The sequence below is a fragment of the Cherax quadricarinatus genome, chromosome 15 (assembly GCF_038502225.1).
Source record: "Cherax quadricarinatus isolate ZL_2023a chromosome 15, ASM3850222v1, whole genome shotgun sequence".
Taxonomy (NCBI): Eukaryota; Metazoa; Arthropoda; class Malacostraca; order Decapoda; family Parastacidae; genus Cherax; species Cherax quadricarinatus.
This window is the reverse complement of record NC_091306.1, coordinates 40,673,948-40,692,446: the sequence shown is the minus strand read 5'-3', so window position 1 is coordinate 40,692,446 and position 18,499 is coordinate 40,673,948. Positions and strand designations below refer to the sequence as shown.

The 18,499-nt window shown below is 46.5% G+C and overlaps 1 protein-coding gene across 1 annotated transcript in view; it reads left to right on the top strand.

The window, feature by feature from the left end:
* Nucleotides 1-442: 442 nt before the first annotated feature.
* LOC128703340 (uncharacterized) overlaps nt 443-18,499 on the top strand; it is a 352,588-nt gene continuing 334,531 nt past the window's right edge. The window contains exon 1 of the mRNA XM_070085304.1: nt 443-654. The gene's annotated coding sequence lies outside the window, so the exon portion shown is untranslated. The remainder of the gene's footprint in view (nt 655-18,499) is intronic.

Here is an 18,499-nt window from a genome sequence, read left to right as displayed (position 1 = left end):
GCTAAGCCCTGGTTCTTTCCCTCTTACAAAAACCCTTCCTCTAACCAACCTATTCTTCCTCTATCCACACTTCCCATCTCACCCCGCAGCTACCAGCCTCACCACTACCCTCTGCCCCACCTTTACCCCAGTTTCACTACTACCATACCCCAACTACTACCACCACCTTCACCACTACCATACCACCACGTTCACCACTACCATACCACTACCTTCACCATCACCATGCCACTAACTTCACCACTACCATACCACCACCTTCACCACTACCATACCACCACCTTCACCACTACCATACCACCACCTTCACCACTACCTTACCACCACCTTTACTACTGCCATACCACCACCTTCACCACTACCATACCACCACCTTCACCACTACCACCACTTCCACCACAACAATTAACCCTAGTAATGCCCTCATCTCTTGCAGAATGCGGAGACACTCCTCAGTACCTGGGTGCTGGCAACAGCAGCGGGCACCTAGCCTTCCCTGAGGCGAACTGGGAGGCACACAGTGGTACTTGGCAGCCCTACCAATTCTACCCTACTGCGGTCAAGTGCACCTGGGTGCTCAAGGCGCCGCCCGCACACGTTTTGACCGCTGGATTCCTTTTCTTTGACACCGAACAAGACTACGATTACCTTACAGTGAGTACCAGTGTTGTATTCCCAAGCCAACGCCGTCTAGAGACAGGGACCCTCTCCTTCAGAGGCTCGTCAGACAGCAGTGTCCCAGGATGGTGGTGGTGTTAAGTACTGATAATAACCATGTTGTTTGGTGGTGGGTATTGAATCGTTAAGAAAGCGCTTAACGCTTGACCCAAAGTTATCGAAGGAGCAGAGAAAAGGATTATTTCTGCAGACCCTGCAAGCAGACAGCCCCTCCTAAAGACCACGAACAGTCCAACTCAGACAGCCCCATTGTGGAGAAAATAGCCTGGATAATGCTGGCGTCTCCTTAGAGATTCGAATCATTTAAACGTATATACGGTAATTTACCCCATCCAGATCCTCATGGAACCGGTGGGGATCGAACCCATGGTAGGTAAGTCCAAAAACTCTCGGGTTAGTGCGTGAACCACTGGGCCAGCTGGCTCTAATAGGATTCCTCTTGCTAAGTATATTTCTATACACCATAGAAAGGCTAGCATAGGCCATCACTGCAACCACAAATGCAGGTTCTTACAGACGAATCTGTAATTAGTTTGAAATTGTGTTATTGCTATTATGTGATTTTAATTGATAAATATACCATAAAAACATACTTTCGATTACTATAGTGCTAAACAGCTGATTATACTAGACGTCAGTAAATCCAAAATATTCTAGAACCCCCCAAAAAATAAAATATCAAAATATCTGAATATTCCATTACTCAAATATATGTTTTACATGAATTTAGGTCGGAAGAGCCTCGTTCCTGAAGTCGAGAACTTAACGACCAATGAATTACACAGCTTCAGTGTTGACTGCGGTACGTTACAAGTGATTAGCTCAGTATATGTTAGACATAAAATATATGTCAATAAACATTATTGTATACATTATTGAATACATTAATGGTATATTATAAAGTAACCCGAAACAAAGATGTTTCGGTCCGATTTGGACCATTTACACACGAAATCGTAATGACACGATTGCAAACAAACCATACCACAGGTGGGGATAGAACCCGCGGTCAGAGAGTCTCAAAATTCCAGACCGTCGAGTTAGCCACTGGCTAACGCGACGGTCTGGAGTTTCGAGACTCTCTGACCGCGGGTTCTCTCCCCGCCCGTGGTATGGTTTGGACCATTTACGTAGTCACATTAACAGAAAAGAGTGAGGGAGCCGGTATATATAGTATCAAATACATTAATGGTATACAGTATCGAATATGACAAATGCGCAAAATCTGGGTAACTTTGAGCCTCATTTTTGTCCAGTGATAGAAAGAATATAAGAGTGTTGCTTCCTCTCACGTGCAACAGTAGAGGCCGGGGAAGACAAGTCAGTGATACAACCCATGGTGGACACAGGTCAGTGCCCGGCAGGAAGACTTCACTACCAATTTATTACACAGGATCTGAGGAACATTGCAACAAGGGGTGGACTGACACAACTGTAACACTCACACACACACACATACACAGAGAGGATACCTGCAGGATATGATAAAAGTAACAGAGCGAGGGAAGGTGGTGGGGAGGAAGGATCAGGCAGGTGATAGGATGGACGTGTTGGTGAGACCCTGGAGCGTTAACCTGTCCAGTGCGTCTGAGGGAAGGGAAGTGCCAGGGAGGAGGGAGGAGGCAAGGAAGAGGTATGAAGGCAGGGAAGGAGAGGGGAGGCAAAAAAAAGGGGAAACGTGGCAAGGAAAGGAGAAGGAGGTGCTAAGGAAGGGAGAAATAGATAGATAGATAGATAGATAGATAGATAGATAGAGAAAGAAAGAGAGAGAGAGAGAGAGAGAGAGAGAGAGAGAGAGAGAGAGAGAGAGAGAGAGAGAGAGAGAGAGAGAGAGAGAGAGAGAGAGAGAGAGAGAGAGAGAGAGAGGGAAAGAGAGAGAGATAGTTGAAATATAACTTCAGAATATCTCTGGACAATCACGTGATAAATCTTACAAGTCAGGCAGCCATGAAGCTAATGGCTCTCAGGAATACCTCGCACCTGGTCGACACTAGAGCCAGAAGTGCACTCACACTTTGAGTATGCATCACTGCGTTGGATTGCCTGTTCTTTACCGTCCCTCCTCCTTCCCTCCGTCTCTTCTACACCCTCTAGACAGAATAGAGAACCTGACTGGAACCTGCTTGGAACCTGCCTGGAACCTGCGTGTAATTATTTGTCGTTTCAGCAAAGCCTTTAATACCGGAGAGGTGTAGGTGGCTCTACTGTTAGGTAGAAGGATAATGTTATTTTAGTATTACACTTGATTTCACTTTGCAGACAGAGAGAAGACAGCATCTATACCACAAGACGGACAGCAAACAGCAGCTACACTCTGGCTGCACCCTTTAGACCATCATTTCCTCTGAGATAATTCATTCCTAGAATAACTTGTTCGTCCAGGATAAAAGCATTTATGATAAAAAATCAACTGACTAAATGAAATCTCTGGCCCACAGATTCCTCCATAGTTATCCTGTTTCCTATTTAAATGCTTAATAACAAAAAAATAACAAAGGTAATGTTAAAGACGGCTTTCATATGAGCCGAGTGAGCCGAGTTAGGTAACACCTCTTAGTTCGTAAAGAGAGATAGGAACCCTTAACCTAATTTCTGTAAAAAATTGCTGTATAAAAAGAGAGGACGAGATTAAGAGATTGAGAGTGACTTTGAAAGTTAACTCGCTTCACACTACGAGGGGAAAATTTTTATTGGTACACTAATAAGAGAAATGTTTTGTCATGTTTATAATATTTTTGAGAGGCTTACAAGGTACACGCCAGATGCTGGAGAGAGAGAGAGTGCAGTAGTAAGGATGAATGGGAGGATGTTGGCACCTGGAGAAGAAGTTGATATCCTTGGGGTGAAATTTGACTCCAAACTAACCATGAAGAACCATGTTGTAAATCTTGCAAACAAGGCAGCCAGGAAGCTTACAGCACTTCGCCGTATCTCGCATCTGCTTGACAGTAGGGGTTGCAAGATACTGTACGAGGCACAAGTACGCTCACACCTTGAGTATGCTCCACTTTCTTGGTTTGCCTGTCCCCCCTCTCATCTGCGACTGCTTGACAGAGTAGAGAACAGAGCAAGACGTCTCATCTCTCGCCTGGACCCATCCTGGATGGATCTGTCATTTCAGCAGAGCCTTCAACATAGGAGGGATGTGGGTGGCCTTACTGTTATGTACAAGGCCAATATTGTCAAAATACCACACTTGGATCCACTTCGAGGACAGCGCGAAACAAGCTTTTATGCCACAAGACGGGCAGAAAGCAGCAACTTCACTCTGGCTGTACCCTTCTCCAGAACATCACTCCATCTGAGATCATACATACCCAGGATGACTCGAGTATGGAACACATTCGTTCAGCATAATGATGTCAACGAGATAACGTCAGTTGATCAAATGAAAATGCTGGCCCACAGATGGCTCCAACTTCATCCTGTTCCCTACTTGTATGTCTCATAACAATAAAAATGCTTTCAAATGAGCTGATGTAGGTAACAGCTCTTAGCTTGTCAATAAAGTTAGGAATCCTTAACCTGTAAATAGCTTGTCAATAAAGCTAGGGATCCTTAACCTTGTCAAACCATGTGTAAAAAAAAAAAAAAAAAAAAAAAAAAAAAAAAAAAAAAAAAAAAAAAGAAAGAGAGAGAAGGAGAGAGAATAGCTTGTCAATAAAGCTAGGGATCCTTAACCTAACCTTGTCAAACCCTGTGTAAAGAGAGAGAGAGAGAGAGAGAGAGAGAGAGAGAGAGAGAGAGAGAGAGAGAGAGAGAGATCATTTCACTAGTCATCTGTTCAACAAAGGCCTATACACCATCACCACGCACTCACCTACTAATGTCTGGTACAAAGATAAAAATCTGTGAAGAGAGGGGGAATAAAAGTCGCCACGAATAATAAGACATTCTGAACACTATAAATATAGAGAACACCGAGTGAGTTTCTGACTGGTGGATCCAGGGCAGTGCTGGAAGCGTTCACAAAACACTCACACGAGAGTGTGGGTGTTGGGTAAGTTATGGGTGCGAGACTACGACAGATATACCCATGGGAAGGTAGATAGGTGACAGGGAGGAAGGTGTGTCTGTGAAGGATGCCACCCAGGGAAGGTTAGTGAGTGCCACTGACTCGTGGAGTGATGGATGACTGGCACTGCCGGTAAGGTGTGTCTCAGTACCTGAAGGCGTGGAAAGAGAGAGAGAGAGAGAGAGAGAATCAGCAAGACATCCTATTGGGGCAAGCGTTCCACAAGGAAGTGTGCTGGGTCCACTGTTATGGAATGTCTACTTCAACGACCTTCTTCATCTCATCCCAGAATCACATGCATATGCAGACGACTGTACACTGACATTCACTTATCCAAGAGAAGAAATGCCAGCTGCTCTAAGCTACATCAATCACCAGCTGAGAGCTATATCAGCTTGGGGAAATAGATGGCAAGTAACATTTGCACCTGAGAAAACGCAAATGATGATCGTCTCTAGGCACCATGATGGTAATGCTGGTGCAGTAGTAAGGATGAATGGGAGGACGTTGGCACCTGGAGAAGAAGTTGATATCCTTGGGGTGAAATTTGACTCCAAACTAACCATGAAGAACCATGTTGTAAATCTTGCAAACAAGGCAGCCAGGAAGCTTACAGCACTTCGCCGTATCTCGCATCTGCTTGACAGTAGGGGTTGCAAGATACTGTACGAGGCACAAGTACGCTCACACCTTGAGTATGCTCCACTTTCTTGGTTTGCCTGTCCCCCCTCTCATCTGCGACTGCTTGACAGAGTAGAGAACAGAGCAAGGCGTCTCATCTCTCGCCTGGACCCATCCTGGATGGATCTGTCATTTCAGCAGAGCCTTCAACATAGGAGGGATGTGGGTGGCCTTACTGTTATGTACAAGGCCAATATTGTCAAAATACCACACTTGGATCCACTTCGAGGACAGCGCGAAACAAGCTTTTATGCCACAAGACGGGCAGAAAGCAGCAACTTCACTCTGGCTGTACCCTTCTCCAGAACATCACTCCATCTGAGATCATACATACCCAGGATGACTCGAGTATGGAACACATTCGTTCAGCATAATGATGTCAACGAGATAACGTCAGTTGATCAAATGAAAATGCTGGCCCACAGATGGCTCCAACTTCATCCTGTTCCCTACTTGTATGTCTCATAACAATAAAAATGCTTTCAAATGAGCTGATGTAGGTAACAGCTCTTAGCTTGTCAATAAAGTTAGGAATCCTTAACCTGTAAATAGCTTGTCAATAAAGCTAGGGATCCTTAACCTTGTCAAACCATGTGTAAAAAAAAAAAAAAAAAAAAAAAAAAAAAAAAAGAGAGAGAGAGAGAGAGAGAGAGAGAGAGAGAGAGAGAGAGAGAGAGAGAGAAAGGGAGAGGGAGAGATTTCAAAATAGGCATGTATTTTCGTTCTATTATTATTATTATTATTATTATTATTATTATTATTATTATTATTATTATTATTATTAGTAGTAGTAGTAGTAGTAGTAGTAATAATAGTAGTAGTAGTAGTAGTAGTAGTAATAGTAGTAGTAGTAATAGTAGTAGTAGTAGTGGTAGTAGTAGTAGTAGTTGTAGTAGTAGTATTAGTAGTAATAGTAGTAGTAGTAATAGTAGCAGTAATAGTAGTAGTAGTAGTAGTAGCAGTAATAGTAGTAGTAGCAGTAGTAATAGTAGTAGTAGTAGTAGTAGTAATAGTAGTAATAGTAGTAGTAGTAGTAGTAATAGTAGTAGCAGTAATAGTAGTAATAGTAGTAGTAGTAGTAGTAATAGTAGTAGTAGTAATAGTAGTAGTAGTAATAGTAGTAGTAGTGATAATAGTAGTAGTAGTAGTGGTAGTAGTAGTAGTAGTTGTAGTAGTAGTAATGGTAGCAGTAATAGTAGTAGTAGTAGTAGTAGTAGTTGTAGTAGTAGTAATGGTAGTAGTAGTAATAGTAGTAGTAGTAGTTGTAGTAGTAGTAGTAGTAGTAAGAGGAGTAGTAGTAGTAGTAGTAATAATAGTAGCAGTAATAGTAGTAGTAGTAGTAGTAATAGTAGTAGTATTTGTAGTAGTAGTAGTAGTAGTAGTAGTAGTGGTAGTAGTAGTAGTAGTAATAGTAGTAGTAGTAGTAGTGGTAGTAGTAGCAGTAGTAGCTGTGGTAGTAGTTGTAGTAGTATAATTATTACTACTAATACTATTATTATTATTATTATTATTGTAATTATTATTTTAAATGGAGAAGCGGTAGTTTTAGGAGTGAAACAGAACACTGGAAATGGGACGGTAGTAAGGAAGTACCCACAGAAAGAGATGATCGCTCCAATTCCTTGGATCACGAGATCTTCACTGGCATTCATGCACTCCAGCGAAGTGCAGAGATACAGGAGTTGTTTGTGTAAACCTGACCAGAATGACTTGATCACGACTACATGATAGGAATAAATTGAATGGAACTTCTTTAGACTTAACTGGTACGACTTGACCAGAACGACTTGGTCAAAACGACTTCAGAGCAATTTGGTATGAAATCTCACTCCAAGATGAACATTCTGAAGGTGAGAGGAACACATACACACACACGCAGGAGGGTTAGGGGAGACATGATAACGATATACAAAATACTGAGTGGAATAGATAAGGTGGACAGAGACAGGATGTTCCAGAGATGGGACACAGAAACAAGGGGTCACAATTGGAAGCTGAAGACTCAGATGAGTCAAAGGGATGTTAGGAAGTATTTCTTCAGTCATAGAGTTGTCAGGCAGTGGAATGTTCTAGAAAGTGACGTAGTGGAGGCGTGAACCACACATAGTTTTAAGACGAGGTTTGATAAAGCTCAGGGAACAGGGAGAGAGAGGATCTAGTAGCAATCAGTGAAGAGGCGGGGCGAGGAGCTATGACTCTATCCCTGCAACCACAAATAGGTGAATACAAATAGGTGATTATACACACGCACACACACACACACACAAGAGGATTCTGAAGCAACAGCCATGACTAAGGGGATCATCAATTTACCAGCAGGTGTACCTTGACCACGACAGAACATGAGAACGACAGAATCTGAGAGGATACATAGACGTAAGGGGCAGGAAAAAGAGTCAAGGATAAAGACAGGCAGAGAAGCCCAGACTCGGGAGGACTAGCAAACATGACCTCCCTCAGAACCACCCACAGAGCACCCTCTATCCTGACAACCGCATCACAGCCAAACAAGTTAACCCAAAACAACCCAACACCCCATCACAAACTCCACTTTCGACAACAGCCTCCCATAGTATCCTGCCAAGTCTCCCACTCCCCCAGCTCCAACAAAGCCCCCAGAACATGGTATTGTAAAAGAAGCTGAAGGTATGATACACCAACATGGACAGAATAAATGTGAGGAGTGGCATGAAAGAATCATAGAGGCATCCCCAGACATCATAGCACTCACAGAAACAAAGCAAATGGGGATGATAACAGATGTAATCTTTCCATTCAGATATCAGATCCTAAGGAAAAAAATAAGAGAAATGAGGGAGAGGAGGAGTTGCACCGCTCATCAAAAAACCATTGGAGTTTTGAGGAGATAAAGGGAGATAAAGGAAAGCAAGGGACTACATAGCAGGAACACTTCAGAACGGGGATCCCAAGGTGGTGATTGCAGTGATGTAAAACCCACCACAGAACAGCAGGAGACCAAGACAAGAATATGATGAGAAAAACAGAACAATGGAAAGCACACTAGCTGAGGTGGCCAGAAGGGCCCATATCTATAGGACAAAGTTACTAGTGAATCTCCTTGTGATTTCAAACACAAGGAGATTCACTGGGAAAATCTGGAGTAATGTGGGAGACCAGAAACATGGAGGGCCGAGATAATGGGGATGGTACTAGAAAACCTCATACATCAACATGTTAGGGACACTACCAGAGAGAAAGAGGAGAGGAGAGGATGAACGAGCAAGGCTGGGCCTCTTATTCACCTTGAGTAGTTCAGACATTGGGGACATCACATATAAAAGGTCCCTCGGAGATAGTGATCATATGGTCCTGAGTTTCGAATACATTGTAGAATTAAAAGTGGAGAATGAAACAGCATTTGTAGGATGGGAGAAGCCAAACTAGAGCACAAGAAATTACCAAAAATTATGAGAAGAGCTCAACACGAGATTTAAGGAAGTATTTTCAGCAGAGGCAGAAAAGACTCCAGCAAACCGGAATGGTAGTGTACACCAACAAGTGCTGGACACACTATGCACAACCGAGGAGGAGGAGGTTAGGAGCCTGCTAAGTGAGCTAGATATCTCAATGAAAGTGAGACCAGATATCTCTCCGTGGGTCCTGAGAGACCAGAGGCACTGTGTGTGCCACTAACAACTATCTTCAGCATGTCTATCGAAGCTGGGCAACTACCTAAGGTGTGGAAGGCAGCAAATGTAGTCCCAATCTTTAAGAAAGGAGACAGGCAGGTATCATTAAACTGCATACCACTGTCACTGACATGTGAAGTATGCTAAATCATGGAGAAGCTTATCAGGAGAAGAGTTGTGGAGCATTAAATTGTAATGAGCTTATACACGATAACCAGTGTATTAAACCTACTGAAGTTTTAGAAGGTAACAGAAGTAAGGCAGGAGAGGGGTGGGTAGACTGCATTTTCCTGGATTGTAAGAAGGCTTTCGACATAGTTCCGCGCAAGATATTAGTGCTAAAGTTGGAGGAGCAGGCAAGAATAACAAGAAAGGAACTGCAATGGATCAGAAAATACCTGACAAGACGGAAACAACGAACGATGATGCGTGATGAGGTGTCAGAGTGGGCGCATGTGACGAGCAGGATTCCACAAGGGACAGTCCTAGGACCGGTGCTGTTTCTGGAATATATAAATGATATGATATGATGGAAGGGACAGATTCAGATGTGTCCCTGTATGCAGACGATCTGAGGATAGGAGAGACAGAGGATTTAATGACAATGACATATAAAATACTGAGAAGAATTGACAAGGTGGATAGGGACAGAATGATCCAGAGATAGGACACAGCAACAAGAGGTCACAACTGGAAGCTGAAAGCTCAGATAAGTCACAGGGATGGTAGCAAGTATTTCTTCCGCCTAAGAGTTGTTAGGAAGTGGAGTAATCTGGAGAGTGTGGAGGCAGGATCCATATATAGCTTTAAGAAGAGGTACAATAAAGCTTTTGGTGCAGGGAAAGAGTGGACCTAGTAGCGACCAGCGAAGAGGCTGGGCCAGGAGCGGTGGCTCGAATCCCTGCAACCACAAATAGGTGAGTACAAACAGGTAAGTACACACACGGTACCAGTAACTGTCGACTATTCGTCACCCTAATTCCCCTGCCCGTCCCAGCTCCCCTACCCTCTGGCGGTCCCCCTCCCCTCTTCCATCCCCTGCCCTCCCTTACCCTCCTCTCTTCTACTCACTGGTTCTCCCCGTACCCTCCTCTTCCCTCGCCCCTCTTCCCCGGCACTCCCATGCTCTCCCCTGCCCACCCCTGCCCCCCTCCTCCCTCCCATGCCCTTCCTTGCCCCGAATCCAATAATTGCCTTTATGACGTCATTGACTGCGTCACTGTTGACATGCCGGGTTGACTGTTCCTGAAATTACTTTAAAAATTAATTGTAGTAATTCGAGAGAGAGAGAGAGAGAGAGAGAGAGAAACATATAACAACTGACTATCCGCTGAGACGATTCACTTCCTTCTGGATTCACGACTATCTAGATGTCTGAGACAAGGATAGTAAAGCAGAAGACTCTCGTGCCATCCTCCACTCCCTCCAGCCGTTGCTGGAAAGAAATGAGGGAGAAAAATATTCGATGCCACACTGAGGGAAAAAAAAACCTGATATTTTATAAGAGGAACTTACGACAACCATGGAGCTGAACTCTTCTCCAGGCTGAAGAACTGACCACCTTGTTCCAGACCATGAAGCTGAACTCTTCTCCAGGCTGAGGGACTGACCACCTTGTTCCAGACCATGGAGCTGAACTCTTCTCCAGGCTGAGGGACTGACCACCTTGTTCCAGACCATGGTGCTGAACTCTTCTCCAGGCTGAGGAACTGACCACCTTGTTCCAGACCATGGAGCTGAACTCTTCTCCAGGCTGAGGGACTGACCACCTTGTTCCAGACCATGGAGCTGAACTCTTCTCCAGGCTGAGGAACTGACCACCTTGTTCCAGACCATGGAGCTGAACTCTTCTCCAGGCTGAGGAACTGACCACCTTGTTCCAGACCATGGTGCTGAACTCTTCTCCAGGCTGAGGGACTGACCACCTTGTTCCAGACCATGGAGGTGAACTCTTCTCCAGGCTGAGGGACTGACCACCTTGTTCCAGACCATGGTGCTGAACTCTTCTCCAGGCTGAGGAACTGACCACCTTGTTCCAGACCATGGAGCTGAACTCTTCTCCAGGCTGAGGGACTGACCACCTTGTTCCACACCATGGAGCTGAACTCTTCTCCAGGCTGAGGGACTGACCACCTTGTTCCAGACCATGGAGCTGAACTCTTCTCCAGGCTGAGGGACTGACCACCTTGTTCCAGACCATGGAGCTGAACTCTTCTCCAGGCTGAGGAACTGACCACCTTGTTCCAGACCATTGAGCTGAAATCTTCTCCAGACTGAGGAACTGACTGACCACCTTGTTCCAGACCATGGAGCTGAACTCTTCTCCAGGCTGAGGAACTGACCACCTTGTTCCAGACCATGGAGGTGAACTCTTCTCCAGGCTGAGGGACTGACCACCTTGTTCCAGACCATGGAGCTGAACTCTTCTCCAGGCTGAGGAACTGACCACCTTGTTCCAGACCATGGAGCTGAACTCTTCTCCAGGCTGAGGGAACTGACCACCTTGTGAGGGACTGACCAGACCATGGAGTTGAACTCTTCTCCAGGCTGAGGGACTGACTACCTTGTTCCAGACCATGGAGCTGAACTCTTTTCCATGCTGAGGGACTAACCACCTTGTTCCAGACCATGGAGTTGAACTCTTCTCCATGCTGAGGGACTGACCACCTTGTTCCAGTACATGGAGTTGAACTCTTCTCCAGGCTGAGGGACTGACCACCTTGTTCCAGACCATGGAGTCGAACTCTTCTCCAGGCTGAGGGACTGGCCACCTTGTTCCAGACCATGGAGTTGAACTCTTCTCCAGGCTGAGGGACTGACCACCTTGTTCCAGACCATGGAGCTGAACTCTTCTCCAGGCTGAGGGACTGACCACCTTGTTCCAGACCATGGAGTTGAACTCTTCTCCAGGCTGATGGACTAACCACCTTGTTCCAGACCATGGAGTTGAACTCTTCTCCAGGCTGAGGGACTGACCACCTTGTTCCAGACCATGGAGTTGAACTCTTCTCCAGGCTGAGGGACTGACCACCTTGTTCCAGACCATGGAGTTGAACTCTTCTCCAGGCTGATGGACTGACCACCTTGTTCCAGACCACGAAGCTGAACTCTTCTCCAGGCTGAGGAACTGACCACCTTGTTCCAGACCATGGTGCTGAACTCTTCTCCAGGCTGAGGGACTGACCACCTTGTTCCAGACCATGGAGCTGAACTCTTCTCCAGGCTGAGGAACTGACCACCTTGTTCCAGACCATGGTGCTGAACTCTTCTCCAGGCTGAGGAACTGACCACCTTGTTCCAGACCATGAAGCTGAACTCTTCTCCAGGCTGAGGGACTGACCACCTTGTTCCAGACCATGGTGCTCACCTCTTCTCCAGGCTGAGGGACTGACCACCTTGTTCCAGACCATGAAGCTGAACTCTTCTCCAGGCTGAGGGACTGACCACCTTGTTCCAGACCATGGTGCTGAACTCTTCTCCAGGCTGAGGAACTGACCACCTTGTTCCAGACCATGGTGCTGAACTCTTCTCCAGGCTGAGGAACTGACCACCTTGTTCCAGACCATGGAGTTGAACTCTTCTCTAGGCTGAGGGACTGACCACCTTGTTCCAGACCATGGTGCTGAACTCTTCTCCAGGCTGAGGAACTGACCACCTTGTTCCAGACAATGGTGCTGAACTCTTCTCCAGGCTGAGGAACTGACCACCTTGTTCCAGACCATGGAGTTGAACTCTTCTCCAGGCTGAGGGACTGACCACCTTGTTCCAGACCATGGAGTTGAACTCTTCTCCAGGCTGAGGGACTGACCACCTTGTTCCAGACCATGGAGTTGAACTCTTCTCCAGGCTGAGGACTGACCACCTTGTTCCAGACCACGAAGCTGAACTCTTCTCCAGGCTGAGGAACTGACCACCTTGTTCCAGACCATGGTGCTGAACTCTTCTCCAGGCTGAGGGACTGACCACCTTGTTCCAGACCATGGAGCTGAACTCTTCTCCAGGCTGAGGAACTGACCACCTTGTTCCAGACCATGGTGCTGAACTCTTCTCCAGGCTGAGGAACTGACCACCTTGTTCCAGACCATGAAGCTGAACTCTTCTCCAGGCTGAGGGACTGACCACCTTGTTCCAGACCATGGTGCTCACCTCTTCTCCAGGCTGAGGGACTGAGCACCTTGTTCCAGACCATGAAGCTGAATTCTTCTCCAGGCTGAGGGACTGACCACCTTGTTCCAGACCATGGTGCTGAACTCTTCTCCAGGCTGAGGAACTGACCACCTTGTTCCAGACCATGGGGCTGAACTCTTCTCCAGGCTGAGGAACTGACCACCTTGTTCCAGACCATGGAGTTGAACTCTTCTCTAGGCTGAGGGACTGACCACCTTGTTCCAGACCATGGTGCTGAACTCTTCTCCAGGCTGAGGAACTGACCACCTTGTTCCAGACCATGGAGCTGAACTCTTCTCCAGGCTGAGGGACTGACCACCTTGTTCCAGACCATGGAGCTGAACTCTTCTCCAGGCTGAGGAACTGACCACCTTGTTCCAGACCATGGAGCTGAACTCTTCTCCAGGCTGAGGGACTGACCACCTTGTTCCAGACCATGGAGCTGAACGCTTCTCCAGGCTGAGGAACTGACCACCTTCTTCCAGACCATGGAGATGAACTCTTTTCCAGATGGACTGACCACCGTGTCTGAAGCTGAACAGGCTGAGGAACTGACCACCTTGTTCCAGACCATGGAGTTGAACTCTTCTCCAGGCTGAGGGACTGACCACCTTGTTCCAGACCATGGAGCTGAACTCTTCTCCAGGCTGAGGGACTGACCACCTTGTTCCAGACCATGGAGTTGAACTATTCTCCAGGCTGAGGGACTGACCAGGCTGAGGGACTGACCACCTTGTTCCAGACCATGGAGCTGAACTCTTCTCCAGGCTGAGGAACTGACCACCTTGTTCCAGACCATGGAGCTGAACTCTTCTCCAGGCTGAGGGACTGACCACCTTGTTCCAGACCATGGAGCTGAACTCTTCTCCAGGCTGAGGGACTGACCACCTTGTTCCAGACCATGGAGCTGAACTCTTCTCCAGGCTGAGGGACTGACCACCTTGTTCCAGACCATGGAGTTGAACTCTTCTCCAGGCTGAGGGACTGACCACCTTGTTCCAGACCATGGAGCTGAACTCTTCTCCAGGCTGAGGGACTGACCACCTTGTTCCAGACCATGGAGTTGAACTCTTCTCCAGGCTGAGGGACTGACCACCTTGTTCCAGACCATGGAGTTGAACTCTTCTCCAGGCTGAGGGACTGACCATCTTCTTCCAGACCATGGAACTGAACTCTTCTCCAGGCTAAGGGACTGACCACCTTGTTCCAGACCATGGTGCTGGACTCTTCTCCATGCTGAGGGACTGACCACCTTGTTCCAGACCATGGAGCTGAACTCTTCTCCAGGCTGAGGGACTGACCACCTTGTTCCAGACCATGGAGCTGAACTCTTCTCCAGGCTGAGGGACTGACCACCTTGTTCCAGACCATGGAGCTGAACTCTTCTCCAGGCTGAGGGACTGACTACCACTACTACCCCTGTTACCACTACTACTACACCTACCACTACTACCACAGCTACTACTACTACTACCACAGCTACCACTACTACCATTACTACCACTTCAACGACAACTACCACCAGTACTACCACTATTACCACACCTACCACTACTACTACAACAACCACAACTACCACCAGTACTACCATTACTACCACAGCTACCACTACTACCACTACTACCACTTCAACCACAACTACCACCAGTACTACCACTATTACCACACCTACCACTACTACCACTACAACCACAACTACCACTACTACCACAGCTACCACTACTACCACTACACCCACAACTACCACCAGTACTATCACTACTACCACAGCTACCACTACTACCACTACACCCACAACTACCACCAGTACTATCACTACTACCACAGCTATCACTACAACTACAACTACCACTACTACCACAGCTACCACTACTACCCCTACTACCACTACAACCACAACTACCACAACTACTATCACTACTACCACAGCTACCACTACAACCACAACTACCACCAGTACTACCATTACTACCATTACCACCACAACTACCACTACTACCACTACAACCACAACTACCACCACTACTATCACTACTACCACAGCTACCACTACTACCACTACAACCACAACTACCACCAGTACTACCATTACTACCACAGCTACCACTACTACCACTACAACCACAACTACCACCAGTACTATCACTTCTACCACAGCTACCATTACTACCACTACAACCACAACTACCACCAGTACTACCACTACTACCACAGCCACCAGTATTACCACTACAACCACAACTACCACCAGTACTACCACTACTACCACTACTACATTACAACCACAACTACCACAACTACCACTATCACAACTATCACAAATACAACCACAACTATCACCACCACAACCACACCTACCACTACTACCACAACTATCACCACTATAACCAAAACTACCACTGCAACCACAACTACCACCAGTACTACCACAACTGCTACTACAACCACAACTACCACTACTACCACAACTATCACTATTGCCACAACTATCACCACTACAACCAAAACTACCACTACTACCACAACTACAACTACTACCACAACTACCACTACTTCCACAACTGTCACCACTACTACTACAACTACCACCTCTACTACCTAAGCTACCACTACTATCATAAGTACCAGTACTACTGTCACCACCACTACTACTATCACTACTACCACAATTGCCGCTACTACCACTACTACCACAACTACCACCTCTACTACCACAACTAACACTATTACCACAACTATCACCACTACTACCAGAACTACCACCGCTACTACCAGAACTACCACTACTACCACAACTACCATTACTACTGCCACCACAACTACTATCACTACTAGTACGACTACTACCACAACTACCACTACTACCACAACTGCCACTACTACCACAACTACCACTACTACCACAACTACCACCACCACTACTACTACAATTATCAATACTACCACTACTATCACAACTACCACCACTACTACCACAACTACCACCACTACTACCACAACTACCACTACCACCACCACTACCTCCACCTCTGTCACTAACAGCATTGCTAACATAGCTTGTCCTAATTTAGTTGCTGCAGCAACAACAGCCATTCATTGATTGCAGTTTGCCTCACCTTAGTGTCTAATTGAACCTAACGTTGGCAGAGTGTTTGTCCATCTGGTTCTTGAACCAATGTATTGTCTACGCGATTACAATTTCGGTCGTTGGTTTGTTGCATTCTGCTGTAATTCAGTTGGTTGAAGCTTTATAAACGTTCGTATTGCATCTCTTGTCTCGGAGTTTCATTCTGCTGTTTGAGTTACTGACTCTGTTGGTACTTTAAGCAGTTTGAGTGTTGAGAGAGAGAGAGAGAGAGAGAGACAGACAGACAGACAGAGAGAGAGAGAGAGAGAGAGAGAGAGAGAGAGAGAGAGAGAGAGAGAGAGAGAGAGAGAGAGAGAGAGAGAGAGAGAGAGAGAGAGAGAGACAGACAGAGAGAGAGACAGACAGACAGACAGACAGACAGACAGAGACAGAGACAGAGACAGAGACAGAGACAGAGACAGAGACAGAGTGAGAGAGAGAGAGAGAGTGAGAGAGAGAGAGAGAGAGAGAGAGAGAGAGAGAGAGAGAGAGAGAGAGAGAGAGAGAGAGAGAGAGAGAGAGAGAGAGGGCCAGCCCTTTGCTCTGAGCTCGCCACCACCGACTGGAATGCTCTTCTCCAGGGGGATGTTGACAACCAAGTGAAAGCCTTCACTGGACACATCCTTAATCTGCAACAAGAACACATTCCTCACCGGCAATATGTAACAAAGCCTACAGATCAGCCTTGGTTTGGCTTTCGTTGTAGAGAGGCTGCTACTGCTAAGTACAAAGCATGGCGAAGGTATAAGAGACATCCTACCACCTATAACAGGAACTTGCACATGCAAGCCTGTAGGCATATGGGTGATGTTCAAAAGTGGGCCATTGCTAAATGGGAGGTGGACACTAAAAGAAAGTTAGCATCAGGTAGGGTAGGCTCCAAAACCTGGTTGTCCCTGGTCAAGGACAGACAAGGTTATCTGCCTGATGAACTTATTCCACCTCTAAATCGACAGGTTGGGACCACCTCTACTAGTAGTCAAGAGAAGGCGGACCTCTTTGCTGAACACTTTGCTACCAAAATGCAAGTTCCTGATCCAGCAAGGGACCCTCCTTGGCTAGCTGCAAGAACTGTGTCAAAACTGTCAGTGGTGACAATAAGGCAGGAGGAGGTGCATTTCCTTCTTAAATCACTTGACCAAGAAAAGGCTGTGGGCCCAGACAAGTTGAGCCCAAGATTGTTGAGAAGATGTGCAGACCAGCTAGCAGCACCTCTAACTCGCATCTTTCAGCACTGCCTAGTACAGTGTAAATGGCCCTCTCTATGGAAAGAGGCAAATGTAGTCCCTGTTCACAAAAAGAAGAGCAGAGCAGAAATCAGCAACTACAGACCAGTGTCACTCCTGTCAATCACTGGTAAGATCCTTGAGACAATAATCACTCACTACTTACTTTGTGATCGTCAATATGGCTTCAGGAAAGGTTACTCTGCTGCTGATCTGTTGTTAAACCTCTCCACTAAGTGGCACCAGTCACTGGATGAATCCAAAGTCAGCTGTGTGGTAGCACTGGACATTGCTGGCGCTTTCGACCGGGTGTGGCACCAGGGCCTCTTAGCAAAACTTCAAGCACTGGGAATTGCAGGCTCTACGCTATGTCTCCTCAGTGATTACCTTCATGGTAGATCTCTAAGTGTAGTCCTCAATGGAACGGAATCAGCAAGACATCCTATTGGGGCAAGCGTTCCACAAGGAAGCGTGCTGGGTCCACTGTTATGGAATGTCTACTTCAACGACCTTCTTCATCTCATCCCAGAGTCACATGCATATGCAGACGACTGTACACTGACATTCACTTATCCAAGAGAAGAAATGCCAGCTGCTCTAAGCTACATCAATCACCTGCTGAGAGCTATATCAGCTTGGGGAAATAGATGGCAAGTAACATTTGCACCTGAGAAACCGCAAATGATGATCGTCTCTAGGCACCATGATGGTAATGCTGGTGCAGTAGTAAGGATGAATGGGAGGAGGTTGGCACCTGGAGAAGAAGTTGATATCCTTGGGGTGAAATTTGACTCCAAACTAACCATGAAGAACCATGTTGTAAATCTTGCAAACAAGGCAGCCAGGAAGCTTACAGCACTTCGCCGTATCTCGCATCTGCTTGACAGTAGGGGTTGCAAGATCCTGTACGAGGCACAAGTACGCTCACACCTTGAGTATGCTCCACTTTCTTGGT